At 44.3% G+C, this 26,620-nt stretch overlaps 2 protein-coding genes across 9 annotated transcripts in view; both read left to right on the top strand.

Moving 5' to 3' along the window:
* Positions 1-26,620, top strand: part of KANK1 (KN motif and ankyrin repeat domains 1) — a 181,756-nt gene that overhangs the window by 22,121 nt on the left and 133,015 nt on the right. The gene's annotated exons all lie outside the window — the stretch shown is intronic.
* Positions 1-26,620, top strand: part of DOCK8 (dedicator of cytokinesis 8) — a 318,437-nt gene that overhangs the window by 287,078 nt on the left and 4,739 nt on the right. Inside the window, exon 53 of one of the 8 annotated variants that reach the window (XM_087858753.1) lies at positions 120-26,538. The exons of the other annotated variants lie outside the window; for them this stretch is intronic. The gene's annotated coding sequence lies outside the window, so the exon portion shown is untranslated. The remainder of the gene's footprint in view (positions 1-119; positions 26,539-26,620) is intronic. 8 annotated transcript variants of the gene reach the window in all.

Genomic DNA, 26,620 nt, shown 5'->3' with positions numbered 1-26,620 from the left:
TTTTTCCACTTACTCCACAAGAAAACAGAGGGCAAGAAAGCACATATGATGAATTTTCCACTTTTCTGCTCCATGACTTTATTTCTTCTTTGTGCTCACTTTGATAGTTCTTCTTCCAGGCCTCTTACTCTAGAACCTTCCAGTAGAGAGAGTGGAGAGTACCCCATCCAGACCCTTCTGTGAAGATCGTCTCCTGATGTCCGTCTCCTGATGTCCTGCTGTGGTTGTGACCCTCGGGCCAGTTGCCTCCGGCCCCCCCACTCTGCCCAGATTGCCAAGGAGTTGTTGGTGGCAGATCGGACCTAACTGGTGGAGGACACTCCATGGTGTTTGAAGATGCACTGTGTTTCGCGTTTACCAGTTTTTGCTCCCTTAGAATAAAAGGCCAGCTCATCCTTAGGAAGGACTCTTTTCCCTTCCTTTTCCTGTTGTGGCTCAGACAGCTGTCTCCGCACACAGCGGGAGCTGAGGGGCAACCTTGGGAGCAGCCAGCCCCAGGCTGCACTGTGGGGGTGTGAGAGAGAGGCCACCCCACTCCTCCCTCGGCCCGGCCCGAGCCACCTGGCTCCTTTGTTTCTTTCTCCTCCTTGACGTCTGGGGTACGAGCGGCAGTGACTCCATCACATAGGAACTCGAAGCCCGTGAATAAAGCCCCGAGCAGGTGGCTGCCTATTGTCTGTCTGGAGGAAGTGAGCGAGGTTCTTCCTGGGACGGCTTTCGTCTTTTGAGCTTCTAGAGGGGAAAATGATCTTTAATTAGGGTTGGGGGCTTGTCCACACACAGTCCTGGAGGGGGGGGAGTCAGAATGTTCCCTAGGGAAGACTTCCTTGGTGGGTTTGGGTCTTTTCTGCATGACTCGGAGGCCCTGTGGAGTGAGGACTTGCTTTCTCCGTGGGCTTGTCTAGAATGTCAGCAGTCTGAAAAGAGAGAGAGAGAGAGCGCGCTCTCCTTGCAGGTGGGATAAATGTGGAGACTTCATCTGTGTAAGTTCCCCCGAGGTCGTAATATTTAGTACCTTTTTAGATATCAGTAGTTCTAAAGAGAGGCTCTAATCTTGGGGTTTCATGAAAGCCATTGGGGTGTCGATTACACGCGTCCTTTACTGACACGATGGTCTGTACTCTTCTTCCCACATCCGTGCGTAAGCCTGACGGTGGGCCCTCCGCAGCAGCACCCTTCCGGTCGAGCAGCAGGAGCAGATAAGGCATCTCAGAACCTCACCAATGGAAAGGAACCTGGACTCCTTTACCAGGTGAAATCCCCTCAGCGGGGCGAGGCCACGGCCAGCAGCCTGCGACGTTCTGCAGGCTCTCAGCTCCCGGTCTTCGGCGTTTGGGAGGGAGGGGCTTCAGAGGAAGAAGGCGCCGCAGCCGTGGAGAACTCTCTGCCATGAAGTGAGGTAGCAGTTCATGGTTATTGGTCCCACCTGTCTGGCTCGGGACGGCCAGCGTTAGACTGGGAAGCCTCTCTCCCTCAGGATTTTCTCAGTTGCAATACAGGTGAAAAGATAAGGTGAGAAGAACAAGGACAGGCCGTGGGGACAAAGGGAGAACAGACGAGTTTGCCTGTTTCCCTCTTTCATCCAGATTGAGTAGATGAGAGAGACAGTTGTTACCCATGATGCTACTTAATACCCGTTTCAGGGTACTAGGCTATTGGGTTTTCTAGGAACGATTCCCAGGATTTTGAATAGAAAGTTAGCTGTTGCTTTGAACTCAGAGGGTCCAAGGTGGTTTTTCAGTTTTGATCGGATTCTGCTTTTGGAAACCAAAAAGATGTTGAAAGAATTTACTTTCTCATATGACTACCTTGCGTGTCTAAAAACCCATCTGACCAAAACAGTGTTTACCTCTGGACTCTATGACATTAGATGACCAGCCTCTTTCCTGAAATCATGCCTAAACGATTGTTCATAATGCTGTCTCTCAGGGACGCCTGGGTGGCTCAGTTGGTGAAGCGTCTGCCTTTGGCTCAGGTCCAGATCCCGGGGTCCTGGGATCAAGTCCTGCATCCAGCTCCTTGCTCAGTGGGGAGCCTGCTTCTCCCTCTCCTTCCGCTCCCCTTGCTTGTGCGCTCTCTCTTTCACTCTCTCTCTCTCTCAAATACAAAAAAAAAAGAAAAGGAAAGAAAGAGAGGAAGGAAGGAAGGTAGGTATAATGCTGTCTCTCTCCTGTGCTCCAGAGCCTGCCGTTGGTGCTAGAGATAGAGCAGTGAGCAGACAGGATGCCTGCCTGTGTGGAGCTTGCAGTCCGATTGGACAGACTGACATTCAACAGATAATTACAAAAGAGCAATGTGGTTACAGTGGTGACAGGAGTTAAAGTAAGTCAACGGAGTGTGCAACAGGAAGATCTAATCTAGCGTCGGCTAGGGCAGCTGTCCTTACAAGTGACTTGAGACCGGAGGACTAATAGAATGGGCTGGGCGCAGGCTGGGAGTAGATGCTCTGGGTGGTGGGGCGGAGGGGAGGGGGAGTGAGGTGGAGGGAACAGGGCTGGAACAGCATGTGCAAAGGCCCTGAGGTAGGAAGGGTCTTTAGCCTGCTTGGGAACAGATTATGATCCTGTGACTGGTGTAGAATGGACAGAATGAGGGCCAAAGTAGAAGGTTCGTTAGCTGGTGAAACAGCTAAGCCAGGACTCAATCCCAAATCTGTGTGAAGACTAAAGACATCGTCTCCTGAGTGTTTGTTAAACACTAATGATATTGACGTCAACCCACAACATATTTAAAAGGTTCTTAAGTGAAAGCTTTCTTTCCTTATGGCGTATTGATCTTTTAATTATAAAATGTGTTTTAATATGAAGTTATCGGCTGCAGAAAAGAAGGGGAGGGACTCATTTGAATCAACCAGCAGACACTTGGAATCCTGCCTGCTCCCTACCTCAGCCTTGCCAAAATGTAATTTCTTTAATTCATCCAATCGCATTCTTGACTAACGTGCGCAAGTCTGTACTGCGCCTTGGCTTTTCCCCCGTAACGGCTTAGGGATCTCTAAAGAAAATATTTTGAAATGTTTTCTCTTGATCAGGGTGTTTGTGGTTAGGCGCTGTGTATACTGCTTTCGGAGCAGAATGAGCTGTTTTTCTATCGTGTGATCCTTTGTTGGGAATGAATGCGGTTGTAGTTTTGTCACCTTTATTTAAAAAAAATCATTAATCAGGTGCTTTTGTAGAGAAAGTGATTTAGATGTTTGCCGCCTTTCTTTTTGTCTGTTCCGAGGTATTTCAAAGTGAAGAGTTCTGTTGGGTCATGATACAACGACTGTCTTGCAGGGAGGGCTGCTTTGTGTAAGGCCACAGGCTCTCAATCTCTTTGATTCTGATGACTTCCCTGTGATGAAGGTTGTACTGTACTTTTTGTTCTAGATTCGGGGAAACTGAGGCTTAAACATGGCGGAACTGAGACCTGACCTCAGGCTCTGTCAGGGGCCCTGCTCTCGGTCCCGTGCATTTCTGGCTCCAGGGTCAAGTTCGTTTTAGGCAGCTGTTGGGAGTCCCCTCAAATGCCGGCAACAGAGGAACATTACAGAGCAAATAAATCTGAGTCAAGTCATGACATTGTCTTACCACCTATTGTAAGGACCACAGATGAGGAGAAGGGACGCTAGGGCTTACTGTCCCATTAGTCACCCTCGTACACAAAACTTCTGGTAAGTTCAGAGCTTCCCTGTGTTTGCGTATCCTCTAATAGGAACATTGGAAGATCAGTCAACCGTTCCTCACGGGTTTGGTGGAAACTAAACCCACATATAATGGCAGCCTCAAAGAGTGACCACTTTTAAAAAAAAAAGTCATTGATTGCAGTAGTTCTCACATTGTAATCCTCATCTGAATCCCCTGAGGGCTGTATTTAAAACAGATTGTTGGGCCCCTGCTCCCAGACGGGGTGATTTCGGGAGGTATGGGACCGGTCTGAGAATTTCCACTGCTGACGACTTTGCAGGTGCGGCTGCTGGCCTTCCCGCCCCACTTGGAGAACCACTGGGGCCAGTAGTCAGTGCTGCTGAAGCTGGAGGAGCCCGTGGCGAGGCCCTGAGAGTCCTTTCCCAGCCTCACACGACATCTACAACCCAAAGCAGAGTGGCGTCCTGCTGTCCACCAGCGTCGAGGGTGGGACAGGGCCACCATGGAGCCATTCTCGCTGTCGGGAAAATGGGGAGGGGGGTCCCCTGCCTTTCCTCCCCCCCACACCATGTACCTGGTGACATGAGACTGCAGTGTACACGTGGTCAGTCAACTCTACAGGATGAAATGTCCACTCTGCGTGGTGCTGGCCGTAACTGCCCATACAGCTATGTGAGATGAGTCAAACGAGTAAATGTGAATCAGGGTTCAGAAACCCCATAGGTAAAATATTCTACTTGGTATATTATGGAGATGGTCCTTGGGTGGGGGGAGGGGGATGTTTCAGTGCCCAAACTCTGCTGGGTTTTTCCTTCTGTCCTTGCCGTGACCAAGAATTACCTGCAGTAACCGAAAAGTTGGAGATTGCTCTTTGGCTGGAAATTAAATCGCATAGACTGGTTTAGTAAGCCTGAAGAAATTCTTTCAGATTTGATGTGTCCAGACGTGTTACAGGAATATGAAGTATTTGATTTAAGGAGATCTGTGGGCTCCCAGTGTGTAAGTGTTTTTGAAAGTATGTTTCTCAAAATACAATTAGGAAAAAAATGCCTTTGGAATGCAAAACTGACCTTTTAGTGGTGGTAAAGATGTTGACAACCTTTCTGCTGAGAAACGAAACAAAACAAAAACTTGTAACCTTCATGATGTTATAATGACATCATTAATTTTTGTGTAGAAAGCATCATTGACCATATTTAATCATAAAACTTTTTCAGAGCTATACTAAAAAGACACCTACTTTTTAAATCCTACTCCTCTAATTAAAATATTGCAGAGTTGAAGGGGGGGGCTAAGTTATAATTCTTATTTCTTCTTTCTCTAGAGTTTTGTTTTAGTTCAAGTGGGGAGAAACAAAATTATAACTGAACGTGAAGGCATTTTAGAAAATCTTACTTTAAGGAGGAAGGGAAATATTGGAGCCACTTCTGATAATGAACCTTAAAAAAAAATCTGAGACATATTAGAATTTTTTAAAATTCCGTTACAGTTAATATACAGTGTTCTGCTTGTTTCACATGTACAACATAGTGATTCAGCACTTCCGTACGACACCCGGGGCTCATCACAGGTCCCTCCTGCATCCCCGTTACCCTCCCCCACCCACCTCCCCTCTGGTAACCATCAGTTTGTTCTCTATAGTTAAGAGTTTGTTTTTTGGTTTGTCCTTTTTTTTCTTCCTTAGTTTTGTTTCTTGAATTCTACATATGACTGAAATCAGATGGTATTTGTCTTTTTCTGACTGACTTATTTCACTTCACATTATACTCTCTAGTTCCAGCCATGTTGTTGCAAATGGCAAGATTTCATTCTATTTTTTTTTTTTATTTGAGAGAGAGTAAGAGAGAGTGAGTGAGAGAAAGATACCACATGAGCAGGCGTAGCGGGAGAGGGAGAAGCAGACTCATCCCTGAGCAGGGAGCCTGACATGGGCCTCGATCCCAGGACCCTGGGATCATGACCTAAGCCTAAGGCAGACACTTAACTTAATGACTGAAGCTGGTGTCCCAGGAGTTCATTCTTTTTTATGGCTGAGTCATGTTCCATTATAATGGAATATGTATTCACACACCACTTCTTTATCCGTTCGTCTATTGATGGACACTTGGGCTGCTTCCATAATTTGGCCGTTGTAAATAATGCTGCAGTAAACGTAGGGGTGCATCTGTCTCTTGGAGTTAGTACTTTCCTATTCTCCGGGTAAATACCCAGCAGTGGAATTACTGGATCATAGTAATTCTATTTGTAACGTTCTGAGGAACGCCGTGCTGTCTCCCACAGCGCACGAGAGTCCTTTGCTCTCTGCATCCTTGCCAACCCTTGTTATTTCTTGTTAGAATTTGTTACCTCGCTTAATCTTCTCATTTTTAAATTAACGAACATATATTGCTCATGTAAAAAATTCTCTCATTTGTGTACATACATCTGTATCTAGCACAGAGAGAAGTTTAGAGAATCCTGGCGAAGCATTTGGGAGCCTCGGTTTCTTGTGTTCTCCTCTGATTGAGTGTGGCTTGAGTCTTAAGCTCCAGACTTGGCCGGGCTGGTTGTAGAGCCCCGGTGCCGTCAGTGACGAGATGTGCCCCTAACAATATCATTTAACCATGGAGTCTCAGTTTCCACATCTCTTAGATATAATTATATTATCGACCTCATGTGGTTGTGGAGTGCCTGTCTTGGTAAATGATCTGTAATGTTACACCCTGATAAATTGCATGGCTATATTCATTTTCTTTTTGCAAAAAAAAAAAAAAAAGCATTCTGAATTTGTGGAGCGATCTGAATAGGAATCCAGGAGCTAGAAATAGTCAGTCGTACCAGTGTCACTACCTTATATGCTATTTTACCCTTATTTTGGTCCGTGTGAAATAAAATGCAAACTTCTGGCCAAGATATTTTTCAACTAGTAGTATAATGATTAGGGTGCCATGATATCAAAAGTGCTTGTGCAACTAAGGTTCGGGAAGTGAAATGAATCAGATACACTGGCTGTAAGGTTTCTTTTTCATAGCTGCTCTTCCATTACTCTGTTGATCTAAAGTGGGATTTTAAAATCTAATGTCCTTGTTCCATTTAGATAATTCAATAATTTATCCAGTTACTCTGCTTACTCAACCTTAGTTCTCAGCCTGTTGCTGCCTTATCTCGGGCTCTTGCCCTGGTTTTGACTTTCCCTGCACAGTTCTAATTTTGTTTATTTTGTCCATTTTGGCGGGCTGGGCTTTGACTTTAATTCTTATTGTCATAGGAGTGCCCCCTCTCTCATTCCACACTCACTTAGGACTCCTCCCTCTGCTGTAGCCTTCGTACGGTCTCAGGAGATGGGATGCAGTGTGTGACCTTGTTTGGATTCTTATTTGAACAGACCACCTGCAAAAACACTCTTTTGAGACAATCACAAGAATTTGAATATGGACTGATTCTCAGTGATAAGACTATTACTAATTTTGTTAGGGATAATGGCAGGTGGCTATGTTAAAAAACTGTGTTCTCTTTTCAGGCGGAGAACAGTAAGGAAAAAAATGCACCTAGGAGTTGGGGTGGTTCTGTAATATCACAGCGGACCCAGAGATTGCAACACTGCTCACTGTAGGAAATAGGAATATGGAAAAAGTGAGAGGAACCCCCCCAAATTGTTACACAGTCAGTGGTGTTATGTGTGGCATTTATGCTCTAAAATGCTGTGAGCACTGAATTAGAAAATACTAAACCACTGCTCCTAATTTTAAAAAAGACCAGAATAGTTTCCTGTGAGCCTTCGGTCATTTACACTTTTGCCAGTAGTTCAAGATGTAGCCTTGTTTTATATGTGTTTCCGTTTTAAAGACACCTTGTTTAATACATGTTGTCGATTCATGAACACTGAACTCAGGGACAACAGCCCCCGAACTCAGGCCTGAACGAGGCTGATAGAACACACGTGTTTTCTCCGCAAGGCCCGTCACAGCCTTCTCGCGCTTAGACCGCTAGCTTGGGGGCCATTTCAAACAACAAAATTATCAACAAAAATGCAAAAAACGTGAAACTAAGTGACTATGAAAAGGACACTTGTTTACCATAGGAGCGGAAACAAGGCGGCAGAGTGTTGTCTCGTTTGACCTCAGCTGGGAATGTGTGTGTAGAGTGAGTCAAATATTTCACCATTGCCACACATGCTGGTGAGTGACCATGAGTGTTGATTTGGAGGTTAGAGATTTCCCCGAGCAGGCCACCTTGCAAATATGGAGTCCATGAAGAACGAGGATCTGCTCTAGTTTTGCGAGCCTTTTTGGGGTAGTCTAGTCATAGGCATTGAATATTTTTCTTAAAAGATTTTATTTATTTGAGAGAGAGCGAGAGAGAGCACGAGCAGGGTGAAGGGCTCCCACTGAGCAGGGAGCCCGATGCGGGACTTGATCCCGGGACTCCAGGATCATGACTTGAGCCGAAGACAGGTGCTTAACCTACTGAGCCATCCAGGCACCCGACATTCAATATTTTTGCCACAGATTTGTCACCTTCTTGTAAATTGTCTGTTCTGTTCTTATGGTCTTACAGATTATTCTATACTCTAAACATCAAAGGTAGCCATGTAGAATTTCTTGCAAATATTTTTGGAGTGGTCACCCATTTATTTTTGTGCACTGAAGTTTTTAATTACATAGTCAACACTGTTATTTCCTTTCAATTTTTGTCTAAGCTTAGGGAACTCAAGGATGATGATTTTTTTAATTGGAAAGAGCAAGACAAATTTGGATGGGGGGGGGTGCCCACGGGGCGGGGGAGGTGACCGAATGAGTAGATACTTCAGTTGTGTTTGGGTCTCCATGCCCAGTTTCATCCAATCTTGGGACACTTAAAAAGTCCTGCCAGAGGTAATCTACTTGAAAATGCTTTGTAAACTTAAAAATGCTGTCAAAAGTGTAAGGACATAATTTCTGATTTGTAGACTTGTGCCAGCAATCTCGGAGGACAAGAAGGCCTGAAAGAGTGAAAAGAGAGGCAAATGTTCTTTAGAAATGGAAAACATTTTAATTTTCTGAAATAGAAAATGAGAATGATAGATCTTTCCAAGTGTAGCTCAGATAAAGGTGTTTCCCTAGCAAGATCAGAGCTTTCTCAGGTCGACTATGTTTGTGGCTCTTTACCGTGCTTTCATGCCCACACTTCATGCATGCTGTGCTCCCACCAGACAGAGCCCTTCCCTCCTGCAGGCTAGTGCTTCCCTGATCTGGAACTTTCTTAAAGCCTTTACAAAAAAAAAATTATTCATTTTAGAGGGAGAGAGAAAAAGTGCAAGCAGGAGGGTCAGGGAGAGGCAGAGAGAATCTCCAGCAGACTCCCCACTGAGCGCAGAGCCTGACCCGGGGCTGGATCTCACAACCCTGAGATCATGACCTGAGCTGAAATCAAGAGTTGGATGCTTAACCGACTGTGCCACCTAGGCCCCCCCCCTTTTTTTAAAGATTTTATTTATTTATTAGAGAGAGACAGCCAGTGAGAGAGGGAACACAAGCAGGGGGAGTGGGAGAGGAAGAAGCAGGCTCCTAGCAGAGGAGCCTGATGTGGGGCTCGATCCCAGAATGCTGGGATCATGCCCTGAGCCGAAGGCAGACGCTTAACGACTGAGCCACCCAGGCGCCCCTAGACCCCGCCTTTCTTAAAGCATTTTTACGTTACATTGGAATCGTCTGTGTGTGTCATCTCTCTACCTCCCTGAAGATAAGCTTCCGTCTTACTCTTGGTTTCATCTCTCGCTGACTCTAGTTGAGAGCCTTCAAACGAATAGGTGTGGAATGATCTTGGAATGGAGTAAATAGAGGGAAGAAGGGATAGTTGGGGACTACCTGGGAAAAGAGGCCCAGCGGTTACAGGAAGTTAGTATGGGCTTCCCAAGGACAAGCCTTTCTTAAACTCACTTGGTTTTCTTTTTTTTTTTCTTTCTTTTTTTTTTTTTTATCAGTCAGTTACTGGAGAGTTTGAGTAACATCGTCATTAGGGGAGACCAGGATAAAACCAGGTGTTTGAGTTTCTTAGGATCCTTTTATGGATAAGTTGGAGAAATACAGACTTGATTATCATAAGATGCATCAATGTGTTGCAGGCGAATTACCATTTGACTTTGTACAACTCGCTGCCTTGCCGATGCTATTCTCATTTTCCCATCAAGGTGCTAGTTAGGAAAAGGAGAGTTTATATTTTTTAGGGGGAGATGTGAAGGGGTGGAAGGTACAGGGTCGGTTGTAGGCAGGAGCGTAGGGTAAGTTGGAAGCATAACCAGGAGCTACGTTTCTTTGAAGTTGCATGTTTTTGCACAAAGATAAATCCACTCTGTATTTTATTTTTTTTAACATCCATATTTGTTTTAATATGAAAGTATCTTAAATTGTCATAAGATAGTTTTATAGCCCTTCCAAAAGGACACGGTGTCTTGGTTTGAGAGCGTGGTCTTTGGTAAAGTAAGGTGGATCACGTTTGCGTCTGTCTCTATGTGAGGATGTCAGAAATCAGGATAGAAGAAGGTTTCTAAAAGTCAAAGGCAATCAACATGAACAAATATATAATTCAATTCGACTGGATGTGATGTCCTTATTCCTGGTATAGGGGAAAAATGCGTGTTTGTGGAATGGCGAGACCTGGGTCAATAGCAGCTCTTGTGAAGAAGATTGAAAGTTTGAGCCAACCGCTTGGCATGGTTGGTCATCTCCAGCAGCATTAATGACACAGCATCGAGAACAAAGGAGATAATCATGCCATTGTTTCCTGCACTGGACAGGCAGCTTCTAAGGGTCTGCTTTCAGTTCTAAGCTCTACATTTTAAGAGGGCCACCAGGGAGTAAAATGGCCTAGAAACTATGTTCCTACCAAAGATAGTTGAAAGGCTGTGGGGTGGGAAGGAGAGCAGACCAACTTCTCAGAACTGGAACTTTCAGACAGACATAAGAGCGTTTTCTTCTCTGTCAATGAATTCAAGATCTTTTTTTCTGTGTGTTCACAAAGAAAATAGAGATATTTATACACTCATTAGTGATTACTTTCTTCTACCAAATGTAGCATGTATGTAATTTCATGTTTGTATTTCTATACCTATATTATTCTTTCCAATGGCTGCATAGCATCCCATTATATGAATACACCCCTTATTAAAACCATCTCTCACTATACTCATTTTGGTGGTTTGCAATTTCTTAGTATCATGAGCACCAGCACTGTGATGAATATCTGAGATATTCCCATCACCGTGTACTTGTCAAGTTATTTCCTTAGGACAAATTCTCAGAAATGGAATAGCTTGCTCAAAGTTGGTCTTTTTTTTTTTTTTCTTCTTCTTCTTTCTTTCTTTTTAAGGCCTTGGGTACTCCCTGCCAAATGGCCTTACCAATAGAACTGGACGTGTTAAAGAACTTGGATTACCCCAAGTCAGAGATGTGCAGAAGGGATTTTGGCAATGAGTTGTATGTTGGACAGGGGTCTAAGATCCCTTTGAAAAGGTCATGGAAGTTTTTACCGGGTGATTGTTTTATCTAGGGTGTCCTGTTTCAGTCTTAGAGTCTTTAAGGAAAGTAGTGCAGACTTTTCATCAAAAAGCACCATAGAAACCAACCAGTGAAGAGAGGCGTGTCTCAGGCTGCACCTCAGTGGACCCCTTGGCACATGGAAAAGAGATTGCATCATGTACTTTACTCAGTTGGTTAAGAGAAAACACAAAGCAAGCCTGCACACCGTAGTTCTGTGGCATAAAGTCATTTCCAACAAACCAATGAAATGTTTTGTCAGAACTGTATTTTTATTTTCTGACCTTTAATAGAAAATATTTTTTTGTTTATATATAGCCCTCCTCGAAGTCTCTGTTGCCAGGAAGCTAATTCTGTTATCCATATCCCTAATATGGCTACTTTGTCTCTATTTCTGTTCTTTGTGCATTGTGTTGGGTCTTAAACTGTGACTATTCCATTAACTGAGAGCTCTGAATAGCCATTGTGTAACTGGAGTGCTATTCTGTCTGTGTCAGTTCCATGCATTGTGTTCGAGAATAAACGTGCTGTTTGATTTCTGAGGGGACCTCTCTCATTGCCACTGCTAATATGATGTTATTGAAAAGATAAGCCAAAGAATAAACCTCAGAAGCGCTTGGCATTGTTGAAACATAAAATCTTTCAGTTTAGGATTATGTGATTATATATCTATATGTTTCTGTAGTTGCAAACAGGTGGTAGAACTTCAAGTCTTATCCTTGGGCTTTAGGTGAGAAGTGTCCATGAAACTGAATCCAGAATTACGTTTGTGCATGCTTTGCGAGGGAGAAGTTCTTTTTTTTTTTTTTCTTCTTAAAATCAAAATGTCATATTAGTCTATGGTCCAGAGAGATGCAGGGCTCTGACCCACCCAAATGAATTCAGCCCCAGTATCTTGTTGGATCACTAGGAAATGATGTCAACGCCTAGACCGGGGCAGGGAACTCAGCAGTGCTGCACAGATATTTGTCAGAGACCTGATAGAAATCAGAGGTTCTTGTTCTTTCTCTTATCTATAACACGTGGAGTCTCTGAGCTCCTAGAGGACACAGTCTCTGTTTTGCTCATTCTTCGGCATCTTAGCTTCTCACCGCTGACCCAGTGTTAACAAAATGTGCCCTTTCTTTGTCAAGGTAGAAGTCTTTAAGCTTTTTAGACCTTCCCATTCATACAAAACAGTTTGAACACATGTCCCCCAAATCAACACTGAACTCTGAATTATACATCTGCATGTGTCTGCACTGAGGACGCATGCTCAGCTCTGTGTTAGACTGATCGTATAAAACACGTGAAATGTAATTTATGTAATTTTAGCAATGCTAAAATAAGAAAGATGAAGAGCACTGTTTCTGAATGTATTGATAGCCGTGATGGCTTCATATTAACATTAGCTAATATCCAAAAGGGTACACTGCACACTTATTTCTGCTCCTTCCTACTTTTGGCCTCTTCATAATTCAGGCTCGTACCCAGCTCTGGTGTTTCATGGCTCCCCTCCCCCCTCCTAATACCCTTTCAGCCCGTGGCTTCACTGCTAACTACTCCTTCTCTGTGCTTCATTCAGATTCTCTAGAATCAGCCTTGCAATTTGCCTGTTTTGCCTTATCTAGTCAGGTCAACTCGTGTGAACCTCTCTGATAAACAGTGTTTGTTTTGGCTTCTCTCGGCAGGTCCGCTCTGGTCCCCACACGTCGCTGGGACAAGTGGGAGACAAAGTCACTTGGCACAGGCACGGCTGTCGGGCAGCAAAGAGTGTGGGTGGGACGGCTTCACCAAGGAGGGGCTCGGTGAGGCTGGAATGGTGGCCCAGCCTTCCACAGATGTGGCGGTGGGCATAGAAGAGACACCAAACTCTGCTTCCCTTCTTTTTCCTTCGCAAACGCATGCCTGCATTCTTTCAAAGGTCACGAGGCATATTCAGCAAAGTTTTTGCCATTGAAATAAAAGAGAACTGGGGACATTTATTCCTATGAAGATCTTCCCGACCTGCCCATCCACCTGTCCTGTGCAGGGCCTACTGGGGAGAAAATGGTAGCCGCTCCATCTTGAAAACTTAACCCATAGTTCTTGCCAGAGCAGAAATGGTTTCAGGTTTGCTCCCATTCGGCCTCGTGCAGACCGGGGTTTAAATATCTCTTGTGCAGAACACAACTCATTTCTTCTGCATAGATGAAAGCCAACAAGGAAAACTCAAACAGCATGTCCTGGTTTGGAAGGGGCATATACGTGGAGCACAAGTTTGGGAATGTGAAACCCATTTATGCACCGAGGGGGTGTTTTCTTTTGAAAAGCACCTTCGGGGTCCCTTCCTTGTAGCACTTGGGTGCAGAGTTGCCCCCTCTAAAGCTGTGGCCACTTGGAGCAGTGCATGAGCTTGTCAGAATCAGATCTCTTATGAGTATGTTCCTGCAGTGTAGGTGGTTGCATGTGTTCTAGAACTTGAAGTGACCAAGTGGTATTGAATTGAGAGTTCATTTTTTTAAAAGTGCCTCAAAAGTGTCCAGCAGGAACAAAATTTACAGTCTTTGAAGGAGAAGGAGAGGAGAGCACTAACATTTATTGAATGCCTAAGTTCAGCATTTTCATTCTTTGTTGTATTTCATTTTCATGCCCCTATTAGGTAACTATGATTATTCCCACTTTACGGAGAGGAAAATAAAGCTCAGAAGTTGAAATTTGACTAAAACCACAGACTAGTCCGGTGTGAGGTAGAAGGGGATCCCATGTGATGATAGCTTACATTTCTTTTAACGAACTACATGCCAGGTGTGATGGTGTGCAGTTCGACGTGTGTTATCTTGTTCTCAGCACAGTCAAGCCTCAGAGGTTTGTTGTTGTTTTTTTAATTATTATTTTAGAGAGCGAGCGAGCAGGGAGAAGGGCAGAAGGAGAGGGAGAGAGAATCTCAAGCAGACTCCCTGCTGAGCGGGGAGCCCTACCTGGGGCTCGCTCTCATGACCCTGAGATCGTGACCTGAGCCAAAATCAAGAGTCAGATGCTTAATTGACTGAGCTACCCAGGTGCCCCTAAGCCTCAGGGGTTTTAAAAATCAGTCTTCCAAGACTGTCTTGAGACCAAGGACAAACATTATTAAAACATTGTTGGATTTCTTTCTAGTCCCTTGCATATATTTTTTGTGGAATCCACTTCATACCCAGTTTTCACTGAACTATGTAAAACAAGCATTTTTTCATCTTCATAAAATCTTCATAAACATGAAATCTATGTAATAATTTAAGTTTCTGACTTTTTGCTATTATAATAATGGAGCAGTGAATATAGGTTACTAAATCCGTGGGCGAGGGGGAATTGAAAACATTTTTCCTTTATGTATATTATTAGAAGCAACATTATAGGGTCAAAAGTTATATTTGTTTTTAAAACTGTAACCACTTTAAAAGACCTTGATACATGTTGCCTTATTGATTTCTCTTAACTATGGGAGCAGTATCCACCCCAGGGCAGTGTGTGAGTGAACGCCCATTTCCCTGCAGACCTAGCCCCCTGGGGGCGGGACAGGTGGTCCCAGCAAGGCTCCATCCAGGACCATCCCCCCTGAGAGGCACAGGGGACATGGGAGGCTGCTGGGGCGGAGACCTCACCTCAGTCTGCCTGACACCCAGCCGTTTCCAACTGCTAGATGCAACCTTTACTGTTCCTCCTGCCGTCCATCCATTGTGTCATGTCCGTTTCAAAAAGCATAACTTTTTATCTCTGTTTTATTCATCATTCTTACTTCTATCCCCTCAGTATGTCCTCGTGCTTTTCTTTTTCTAATAGTATTTACTTAGGGACCCTTAGAAGAGATGTACAGTTAACTTTTTTTATTGGATTTTATTTAATTATTTTTTATTGGATTTTATTTTATTTTTTAAGATTTTATTTATTTGAGAGAGAGAGAGCAAGAACGAGCAAGGGAGGGGCAGAGGGAGAGGGAGAAGCAGACTCGCCGCTGAGCAGGGAGCCTGACGCAGTGCTCGATCCCAGGACCCTGAGATCACGACCTGAGCCGAAGGCAGACGCTTAACCGACTGAGCCGCTCAGGCACCCCTTTTATTGAATTTTAAATCAACTCCTGGATTTATCGTTTCTATTTTTTTTAACGCATTCACTGTTGCTGAGGTGTTTCGTAGTAATTTTTCTAACAGATGGAGTTGGGTGTTTTTCTTCACTGGATATGTAGTTCACTTATTGTAATTACTCAGGTCTTGCTTGCATTTATCTTTGCGCTCACCTTGGCCAGATGCATAAGATTTGATCTGTGGGGTTTCTGTTTTGTTAATTCCCCACCTTCCCCAGGCCCAAGTGTTTCTGTTATTGTCAAAGCAGTCTCATATTAGGATTTATGTTTCTTGGAAACAATACTTATTTAGGAAGATGGTTTCTTTTCCTCTATGTTATTGGGCTTTTTTGTTTAAATGCCTAGTATTTGTCTGATGGTTTTGTTTTAATCTGTGCTTGGAGTGTGGTCTGCTACTTTGAAGAATGTATTGAATTCTTTATGTAGTACTAAATATATATATTATTTGGTATAAATATACACAGTAAATTATGTATGGTATTTGGCATAAATATATATAGTAAATTATGGACGTTTGGAAAAGATGTATCTTTATAAAGTTCAGTTAGACTTCATTTTAAAAATCTGCACCTGAGGATGCCTGGGTGGCTCGGTCAGTTGCGCGTCTGTCTTCAGCTCATGTCATGATCCCGGGGTCCTGGGATCCAGTCCTGAGTCAGGCTCCCTGCTCAGCGGGGAGCCTGTTTCTCCCTCTGCCTGCCGCTCCCCCTGCTTTTGCTCTCCCTCTCTCTCTGACAAATAAAAAATCTTTTTAAAAAATTGGGCAGACCATAGAACAATATTTAGAGTAGGATCCATTTAGAAAAAAAAAAATCTGCACCTGTATTTTAGTTACTGTGAAAATGTGATGTCCTTAGCGTGCCCTGAATATGAAGGCTTGCTTTCCTAGCAGGGGTGACAGTTTTGAGATCACAGAGTCTTGCTGGCTGGCTGTACTGTTACGTAGCGGACGCAGCCGGGTGTAGACCTGTAGTATAGACAGAAATCAAGACTCAGGTCCCTAGAAACCTGATGTGTGACCTAGACCCTGTCCAGGATGTGTTCTGATCAGCAAGTTAATCTGTTAGAGGAACTTTTATCACTGTAAAAGGCAGAAATGATTTTCTTAAAGCTTTTGAATCCTGCTTTACCCTACTTATCATGAAAACTGAGCACTGGACACTTAATTTTTTAAAACCATCTGCCTCCATTAATTCAGATTAATAGTCACATATACTAAGCAACTAAAGATTAGTACTTTTTCTAAGTTTTTAGGATATGTAGAGACTAGATTGGGTTGCTTTTCGTGTTAGTAAAATTGTTGAAGACTCCTTGGCCTAGTTCTGCAGAAGACTTCATACATGTTTAATGTCTGCCTAATATTTAGTAATGATTTAAGTTTCGTTTCTTTTTTTTTAATTTAAGTTTCTGACATTTTATTGTGGTAGTTAGTGGGGCAATAAATGTTTGTGCCTAAATCTTTGTCAGATTGTTTTGAACATTATTTCTTTAATGTGTGTTATTAGAAGCAAAGTGACTGGGTTAGAAATTATAAAGTTGTGTGTGTGTGTATATGTGTGTGTATACGTGTGTGTGTTCATATATGTGTATATATGTATATGAACCATATATAGAAATAGTACTAAATAACTGTAACCACTCTAAAGACTCTGGATGCATTTTGCCAAATTTCTTTCTTTTAAATGGGACCAGTGTCCACGCCATGGCAGGATGGAAGTATCTGGCTCCCACCTAGCCCCTGGGGGTGATCTCGGTTCATCCCCCCAGCTGTGGCGCTCCATCCAGGACCAACTCTTGCTATGGGGTGTTGGTGTGAAAAGGTGGTGTCATGTGTCTTCTCCATGAGAAAAGGCATTGTTACCAAGACAAACAGTGGTGCTGGATACAGCTCCGTCCGTGCCAGAGCCAGAGAAAGTCTTCACTGGAGGGACTGTTGACAACGGCTGGAGGTCGGTAATGCAGAAGTTACCTAGTGTTCCTTTGGCAACAGGTGTTAGTGGATTTATTCTACTGTAGGAGCCCTTTAAAGAAAATTCCGAACACCTACACTGAAAAATAAAATAATAAAATAAGCCTTAGGAATGCACTACCTGTTAAGATTTAGCAAGGGAGAGCACATGTTGAACAAGATAGGCTGCCTTTTTTCAATTTAATAGATAAGGAAATACCTATTTGATTGCCTTTTCGATAAAATATTTTTAAGACAGACCACATTTTTAGCAAGGAAACAATGACCAAGATAGGCTCTCTGGTCCCCGGGCCCTTATAATCTCATGTAAATTTACACTTAGAGACACACAATTCTGCTTTTCTGAATGAAAGCTGAAATGCTGTTGGAACAAGTCTCAGCTGAGAAACTTAGATGCACAGAGTGAGATGTGTTTCCTAATTTATCAGGAAAATTAAAGACAGTTTTGTTTAAAAGGCACAAATTAGGGAGGGAGAAATAGGGGTTTATAGGAAAAACTTAAGTATTGGTAAAGACTCAGATTTTGTGCTTCTTGTCTCATAAAAAATCAAGTCCTAAACTCACCAAGTGATATTCTTCCCAGTTTACCTGTGGGCCAAGCTCAGAACAACCTGGGGTCCCTAGTGGAGCATGTGTGTCTGCTTGTCCACCAGGAGGTTGCTGGGAAGGCACGGGGGTTTTCCTTTTTCAGTCATTTCAGCTACAAATGAGTTGGAACTGGGAAATCAGTTTTTCCTTGATTTCGGTGTCTCTCGCTTATATATGTAATAAACAGTGATTAAAAATATATTTATGCTCTTTAAGAGGACATATATGTCTTAACTGGAACTTATTGAAAGAAATGTGAAAACATCTCTGTATAATGAATCAAAAGAAGACATACATGTGAAGCAGCAACGAAACAATTTTTATTTGAACAGCGAGCAGCTCACCCATCCCCTCCCCACCCGCCCTTGCCATTGCCAATCTGTTCTCCATCTATGAGCTTGGTTTTGCTTTTTTTGTTTTTTGTCATTTAGATCTCACATATAAGAGAGATCACATGGTATTTGTCTTTCTCCTGACTTATTTCACGGAGCGCCCTCTAGGTCCATCCGTGTTGTGACAGGTGGCAAGGTCCCATTCTCTTTTATGGCTGAGCAACGTTTCACTGTATACATGTGCCACGTCTCGTTTACCCATTCATCCACAGAGGACACTTAGGTTGTTTTCAGATCTTGACCATTGTCAGTAATGCTGCAGCGAAATGAGGCTGCAGGTGGCTTTTCAAAGTAGGGTTTTCATTTTCTTCAGATCAAGACCCAGAACTGGAATGACTGGATCCTGCGGTAGCTCTACTTTTAATGTTTTGAGGGAACTCCTTACTGTTTTCCAAAGTGGCTGCACCACTTTTCATTCCTGCCAGCAGTGCATGAGGGGTCCCTTTTCTCCATAGCCTCCGCAGCACTTGTTACTTCTTGCCTTTTTTTTTTTTTAAGTTTATTTAAGTAATCTCTGCACCCAATGTGGGGCTCAAACTCATGACCCTGAGATCAAGAGCTGCACATTCCACCAACTGAGCCAGCCAGGTGCTGGCCCCACTTCTTGTCTTTTTGGTATTAGCCACTCTAACAAGTGTGAGGTAACATCTCAAAAACATCTCATAAACCATAATGAGGTTTTGGTTTGCATTTCACTAATGATTAATATTATAGAGCATCTTTTCATGTATGTGCTACCCATCTCTGTGTCTTTGGAAAAGTGTTCAGCGCCTCTGCTCATTTTCTGATTGGTTTTTGGGGTTGTTTTGTTTGCTACTAAGTTGTATGAGTTTTGTTTTTTTTTTTAAGATTTTATTTATTTTTTTAAAGTGATCTCTGCACCCAACATGGGGCTTGAACTCACAACCCTGAAATCAGGAGTCACACGCTCCGCGAACTGAGCCAGCTGGGCGCCCTGAGCTGTATGTGTTCTTTATATAATTTGGATATTAGCCCTTATCAGATACGTGATTTGCAATTATTTTCTCCCGTTCGGGAAGTTGCCTTTTGATTTTATTGATGATCTCCTTTGTGGTGGAGGAGCTTTCTAGTTTCATTTAGTCCCACTTATTTATTTTTGCTTTTGTTGCTTTTGCTTTTGGTGTCCGATTCAAAAAAAATCATCGCCAAGACCGACCTCAGGAGTTCTGTGGTTGCAGGTCTCAAATTCAAATGTCTAATCTATTTTGAGTTGTCTTGTGGTGTAAGATAGAGGTCCAGTGTCATTCTTGCTCATGTGGCTTCCAGTTATCCCAGCACCATTTATGGAAGAGACTGTGCTTTCCCCATTGTATTCTTGTTGTCTTTACCTTATATCAAATGCGAATTTTTAACATACCAGTGCATTCTTTGCATTCGTACATTTTGCCTGATGAGGTGACAATGGCTGTTTCTGGTAGAATGATCTTTTCATCTTTCTGTCTTTATATTAGAAACTTTCTGAAATCTGATTTCTTGTTGGGCTTGTACAAGGTGAGATTGTGTCAAGTGGCATATCTGTTTAGGAGTTGCTTTATTATTTTTTTTAAAGGTCTATTTATTTTAGAGAGAGTTTGTGATGGGGGGAGGGACAGAGGGCGAGAGAGAACCCCAAGCCAAGTCTGCGCTGAGTGTGCAGCCCGACATGAGGCTCGATCCCATGACCTAAGCCAAAATCGTGACCTAAGCCGAAATCAGGAGTCGGATGCTTAACCAGCAGAGCCACTTAGGTACCCCACCCTTTTTCTTTTTAAGTTGGCCCCTCACCCAGCGCGGGGCTTGAACTCACGGCCCTGAGATCAAGAGTTGCATGCTGTGTGAACTGAGCCTGTCAGGCGCCCCAGGGTTTGCTTTTTTATTCTTTGCAATTTCACCAAACGTTACCACAATATATGTCCTAACACAGTAAAGGTTAGTTTTAATAGGAAATTAACTTTTCTAGCATGTTTTGAGAAAAGTATTCGAGCTGGTATAAATGTTAGTTACTGGCAGGGTGGAAAAGAGTCTGACTTGCAGACTTCATGATGCCGGCGTGTTGCTCTGATTGGTCAGGTGTCGCCTTTATGTCCTAGATGAGCTCATGCCATGACCCAAGGACAGTCTTTACAGTCGAAGAATAAAAAGTAACTTGTAAATGTGGAGAGCCTAGGTCAATAAGTTGAAATTGCTGCTTTACCAGTCTTCAGATTTATGTAATAAATTAAAAACCAAGAGTCTGTGTTTCGTTTTGGTTTTTGTTTAAGCTAGAAGTAACCTAAGCCCTTATTGGTGGTGAGGGCGGCAGGGATTATAGAAGCCACAGGTGTTGTTTTGTTGGCGTTTTAAAGAAAATGTTAAAGTGGCTGACAGGGTTCCCTAAGTCACCCCCCTCCCCTGAGACGGATTGATCTTTGCTTTAGAAATCCTGAGTGAAAAGACTGAGGAATTACCCCCTTGGGGTAAGAATGACTGATGGAGGAAGGCCAGGCTTCTATATTACACGGTAATGGAAATACATACGTACCTTGCAAATGTATAGTATTAGACGGGGTTGACTGTAGATGAACAACGTACTTCTCTTTCTTATAATTGCAGGCAGCTTTAATTAGAGACTCAGAGTCTGGCTGTGCCCACCCGCCTGTGCTCCATGTTTCCGGGGTGCTGGCCAGGCTAACCTGGGTCTTCTTTAGAGTGGGAGGAGTCGTTTTGTCCCGCTAGGACTCACAGATCATCACCAGCATGGACTGGCTTGGGCCCTGGACTGCAAATGTTTGCAAGGCCCACGCAGCCCCGTTCTTCTCTTGGGGAAGGTAACGGGAGGTCTGTGCCTGTAATACTCCATAAAGGCAGAGGAGCTGGAGGCTGGTGGGCGGGAGGGGCGCCAGCTGGCTCTCTTGGAACGCCAGAGCCTCTGCTCTGATAGTTAATGAGCTTGAGAGAGCATTTCCTTGGCGAACTTTACTGCTTGACCCAGTTGACTGGGGCACTCCGGGGAAATGGGCCTTGATTCCTGCTCTTACTTCCCAAGATTGAAATCTGGCATTTATATGATTGTTAATATTGAAATGGGCACCCGTACGACCTTATGTTCTCAACTAGGAAGAAGCCAGTATATTTTGAAATTCTTTGTTGAAAGTACACTCTCTTAAAAAAAAAATAGTACGTTTATTTCAAATTGAAACCTGTGTGTTTTTGCTTTGTCTTTTACATATAATAGAACTTGATTGAAGTAATTTTTATTTTCATGAGGCATAATCAAAAGCATCTTCGATTATTCTGGACTTGGGGAAGGCTCACATTTGCTAGGCTTTATCTTTTTTAAAAGATGAAGATTTCTCCCATCTTGTTTGGTGAATGAGAGGTATGGGTATTTGTCTTAAATGTTACAAATTATTTCTTTTTTTTTTAAGATTTTATTTATTTATTTGACAGAGAGAGAGGGAGAGAGCACAAGCAGGGGGAGCAGCAGGCAGAGGCAGAGGGAGGCGGGGCTCAATCCCAGGACTCTGGGATCATGACCTGAGCCAAAGGCAGGTGCCCAACTGAGCCACCCAGGTGCCCCATAAATGTTACAAATTATTTCTGTTAAAGCAGTCAACAGTACTCTAAAAGACAAGGCAGCGGCTGGTAGTGGGTAACGTCTTCGAAGTTGCATAGTAATAACCTTTAGTCAGGTTTACAGTATTTGGGAGGTACGTGTTTTCAGTTTATGGATGGAACATTAAAGCACAGAGAAAGTGCAGTACCTGTCTGAGGAAAGTCACGTGTTTGGTGACAAAAACCACACTCATATTCTCTTTCATGTAATAAACTAATTAAAGAAGATAGTGTTCTAGTTAATAGCAAGGAATAGCTTAACAAGTGGTTCTCAAAGTATGGCCCTTGGGCATCGGTATCGTCTGAGAGCTTGTTAGAAATTAAATCCTCGGTGGGGCGCCTGGGTGGCACAGCGGTTAAGCGTCTGCCTTCGGCTCAGGGCGTGATCCCGGCGTTATGGGATCGAGCCCCACATCAGGCTCCTCCACTATGAGCCTTCTTCTTCCTCTCCCACTCCCCCTGCTTGTGTTCCTTCTCTCGCTGGCTGTCTCTATCCTGTCGAATAAATAAATAAAATCTTTAAAAAAAAAAAAAAAAAAGAAATCCTTGGGGGCGCCTGGGTGGGTCAGTCCTTAAGCGTCTGCCTTCGGCTCAGGGCGTGATCCCAGCGTTCTGGGATCGAGCCCCACATCAGGCTCCTCCACTGGGAGCCTGCTTCTTCCTCTCCCACTCCCCCTGCTTGTGTTCCCTCTCGCTGGCTGTCTCTCTGTCAAATAAATAAATAAAATCATAAAAAGAAAAAAAAAAAATTTAAATCCTCGGCCTTACCCTGGATCTGCGGAGCAAAAGTCAGGAGGCATGAGTCCAGCAGTTTGTGTTTTTGAAGCCCTTCACACACGTGTGATGCACTCCCAAGTTTGAGAAGCATGGCTTTGCTGATGTCGTTCTAAACGCTCGGAGTCGCCAGGGTGATCCGCCCCCCAGGGGTCTGAGGGCAGACAGGGTGGGGGGCAGGGGTCAGCCTCCTCCGTGGCCCTGGCACAGACAACACACACACACATACACACACCACACCACCCCCACCCCCACCCCCACCCCACCCCCACCGGACCTTCCTACTGAGCTCAGTGCTTCTCCCTGGAACTGTAGTTTTACTTCAGACACGCGGGACAGGGGAATAAGGATCCAGTCCGGCTCATAAAGCGTTAGATGCCCTGTTCCCGACGGGAGGTGCTTGGTCAACAGCTGTTGAATGAAAGTCTGTGTCATCAACACCAAGACTGTATCCTGTCCTGTCGAGCTCATGCATGCCCTTCTTCCGCTCTCTGTTTGAGACAGTGGTTCTCAGAATGTGCTGCTCATTCCCTCTGACCCCAGCCCCACCATCCACCCCGCCTGCAGCAGCAGCAGCAGCAAAACCTGGAACTCCTTAGAAATGGACGTTCTCAGGCCTCAGCTCAGACCTAGTGACTCTCAGCCTCAAGTCGGAACCAGCCATCTGGGCTCTGATGGTTTACACTTTGGGTTCTGATTTATGCTTCGATTTGAGAACTGCTGGGTTTAGGTGCTTGAGTTTTTTGTTTTGTTTTGTTTGTTTTTAAAGATTTATTTATTTGAGAGGGAGGATCCTGAAGCTGTCTCCCCACAGAACGCGGAGCCCGACGTGGGGCTCGATCCCAGGACCTCGGAGCTCAGGACCTGAGCTAAAACCAGGAGTTGACCGCCTAACCGACTGAGCCACCCAGGCACTCCCATTTGGGTTTTTTTAATGGTACCTTTTGTTATAATTTCCTGGGAAAGTAAAGATGTTTGGCATTTCGACTTTGGGGATAAGAGCGCACTGCGGCTCAGCGTGGAGTCCTCCATAGCGCGTGACGGCGTGCTGTTAGCCGATCATTACCTGCTCACACGCCCTTCCTCACTCAGGGTCCAGCGAGAGGCCTCCTGTCGCCTCATCCCCAGATGTGGTCACTTGCTCTACAGAGAGCTGAAAGAGGATAGAAATACTGGAGGGTATGGAACTTTCCATCCGGGGGCTTATGGTTTAAAAGGCAGAACTGAGCCAAGGGGGTAAGCTCATCAGAGAGAAAGCGTTTGCTGATCTGGTCACACACACACACACACACACACACACACACACACTCATTCATTCACCTTTTGTTCTCTTTGCTTTAAGTTGGAAATGTTCTTCCTCCTTTACATAAAATCTAGATACCAAATAAGGAAGTATACTCTGGACGACTGAGTACCCCTTATTCCCTGTGCAATCTCTCAAGTGTTACTATTTTTTTTTGGCCATGGAAGGTAAAAAAAAGTTATGTTTATTAATAGCATAGTGCACATGGTCACTTAACTATCTTAACTATTTCACTTCTGATGAATCCTAGAAGAGAAAAGCTCTTTTCTTGAGCCCTCTATATAAAATTTAAAAAATTAAGTATATTTTAATTTTTCCCCTGGGGTAGTATCACAGTTTAAGAATATATCTGACCATTGATTTTTAAAAATACATACATACATAAACAGCTAGCTTTATACCTTGTTACAAGATCATTGCAAGTTTTTAAGGAAAAATCAGGTATGACAATTGAAGAGAAAATACCCATGACCGAGTTGGACTGTTCTTCACCGTATCAAGAAATTGTACGTGGATGTTTATGGGAGAAGTTATTCCAGACCCTACCAGTTTTCTGTCAAAAAAACAAAACCAAACTGATGTTACTCTGGATAACTATTTTCTCCCACCTCTGTGTAACGTTTAACTTGTCTTTGTAATGTAGGCTTGAGCTCTGCTAACAATTTCATCTGTAAGTTGACAAGCCTACACCAGGGGTGGGCACCTCGCAGAGCAGAAACATCCCTCTTGGGGTTTTACCTTTGTATCTTGATTTAATAGAATGTCTGCAGCTGACAACAGGAGGAATGGGCTATATTCAGGTGTGTGTGTGTGTGTGTGTGTGTGTGTGTGTGTGTGTATGTAAATATATGTATATATTTTATATATATACATATATATTTATATGTATATTTATATACGTACATAAAATGTCAGCTAAAGCAGGACGTTCACCATGCAAGCCTAGAAAAACAGGATTCGGTGAGGTGCAGTTTGGCAGGGCAGGCACACTGAAATGGGGAGACCAGAGGCCTAGACTTGGAGGTGTTCCTAGTCCAGCACATGGACTATACCAGGCAGCTCCCCCCTAACTTCCTACCCCCAGCCTGGCTCTACCGTCTCGGGTCTGGTCCAGTGCTCACCCAGCATGCCCAATTATTAGCTTGGGAACATGGTAACTGGGAAAGCATGGTATTCACTTGGGTATCTTTGGCTGTGAGGATCAAATCCAACTTCAGGAGGGCTTTCTCCAGATACTGAAGTACCCCAAAGAATCCAGGATCCTCAGGGAAAACCTAGGATCAAAGACAGAAAGCACAGGGAAGTTGGAGGACGCTGTGTGCTGTCTTGACTGCTCTCAGCTTCAGCCCCCCTTTCTGCAGACCAGCTCTGTCTGCTTCTGGCACCTGCCCGGCAGCTCTTAAGCTGCTGCTTTGAAGCCCTATGAGAGAAGCACCGTGCTTTGCATGGGTTGGATGTCTTTATGGGCCCCATGAGGCCGTGGCTGGGTGAGATGTGTGTGTACTGGGAGGCACTATGAGAGAGTCACCTCTGACCCTGTAGCTGGGTCAGAAAATTCCAAAGAAGGGAGTAGTTGATGTGGAGAGGACAAAAGCATTCCCCCCACGCATACCATGAACATGTTACTGTGGGTTTATTCATTAACTTCGCTCTAGGGGAGGAATCATCTTTGGCTCCAAGAAAATCTGGATCTTGGACCTTCTGAAAAACCTAGGGCCAGACTGGGGAATCAGGGTCACGGTGACAGTGAATTTTCCAGAGTGACTCCACCCCGTGAGGCCTCATGGCTGGGAGCAGGTGATGCCTCCACGGACACCTGTCTCTCAGCACAGACCCCGTAAACAGCCCTGGTGGTGAGCAAGGCTTAAGTTCACGGCGAATGCCTGCACGGTGGTAACGCCTTCTGAATCTCTGCTCTAGGAGCCTTCTTTACGCTGCATAACATTCTGATCTGATGGAAATTGATGAATTTGACCCAGTACTCTCCGAAAATATATATGGGTTACTGGATGTTAATCCTTTTGGCTTCAGGAGTTCATTTGGTCACTCAGTTGTTAATTCAAATTGGGAATGAATCTTGGTACATAAACTCGGGGGGAAAATGTACTTCTCTGAATCAGCGTATCTGGTGGTAGCAGAAAGGTCACCCTTGGGTCGCTTTCCCGTACCGCCCTCCCAAGATGGCGGCATAGTTCCAGGCCCCTGCTATTTGTCGTGAAGTCAGAAGGCCCCCTGGGTCCTCTCTTCACACTGATCCCTGCTGCTGCTGGGTCAGAATTGAGGCTGGGGAGGACTCTTTGTCACAGGAGGAGTCCAAGCTCTGCATCCTGCTGTTCTCTCGGGGCCCCTGCGTGTCTGGGGGTGTAGCCAGCGAGCAGGTGTGACGTGACCCTCTGCTGCTCCAGGTTTCGCACTCAGCTCTCGTTCAAAAATCTCTGAGTCTGGGGGGATTGCTCTCTGCTCAAGCCATGTCCTCCTTAGGAAAGCTGGCCACAGCCTCCCTGATGCAGGGAAGCCAGAGCCCTCTAGCCGCAGGAGCGAGGGAAGTTGAGAGAGACAAACACACCGAGAAGCCTCCTGCCCCAGGGTGGAGACCATCCACGCCTGGCCAACAACCAGGCGGTGAGTCGGCCCTGCCTTCTCTGCACTCAGAAGCAACGGTCCCCCGCGGTCAGATCGCCACTTGGAGGCATCTCCTGCTCTTCCTCATGGCTCCAGGTTTGTGGGTGGCTCTCCCTGCTCCAAACCGGGTGCATAAAGGCATTTGTTGTTGGGCCGTTTCCAAAGCCAGTTTGGAAAC

This window comes from Ursus americanus, chromosome 34 (assembly GCF_024610735.1).
Source record: "Ursus americanus isolate L20-20 chromosome 34, mUrsAme1.1.p, whole genome shotgun sequence".
Classification (NCBI taxonomy): domain Eukaryota; kingdom Metazoa; phylum Chordata; class Mammalia; order Carnivora; family Ursidae; genus Ursus; species Ursus americanus.
The sequence above is the reverse complement of the archived record's forward strand: the minus strand, read 5'-3'. Positions and strand labels throughout refer to the sequence as shown.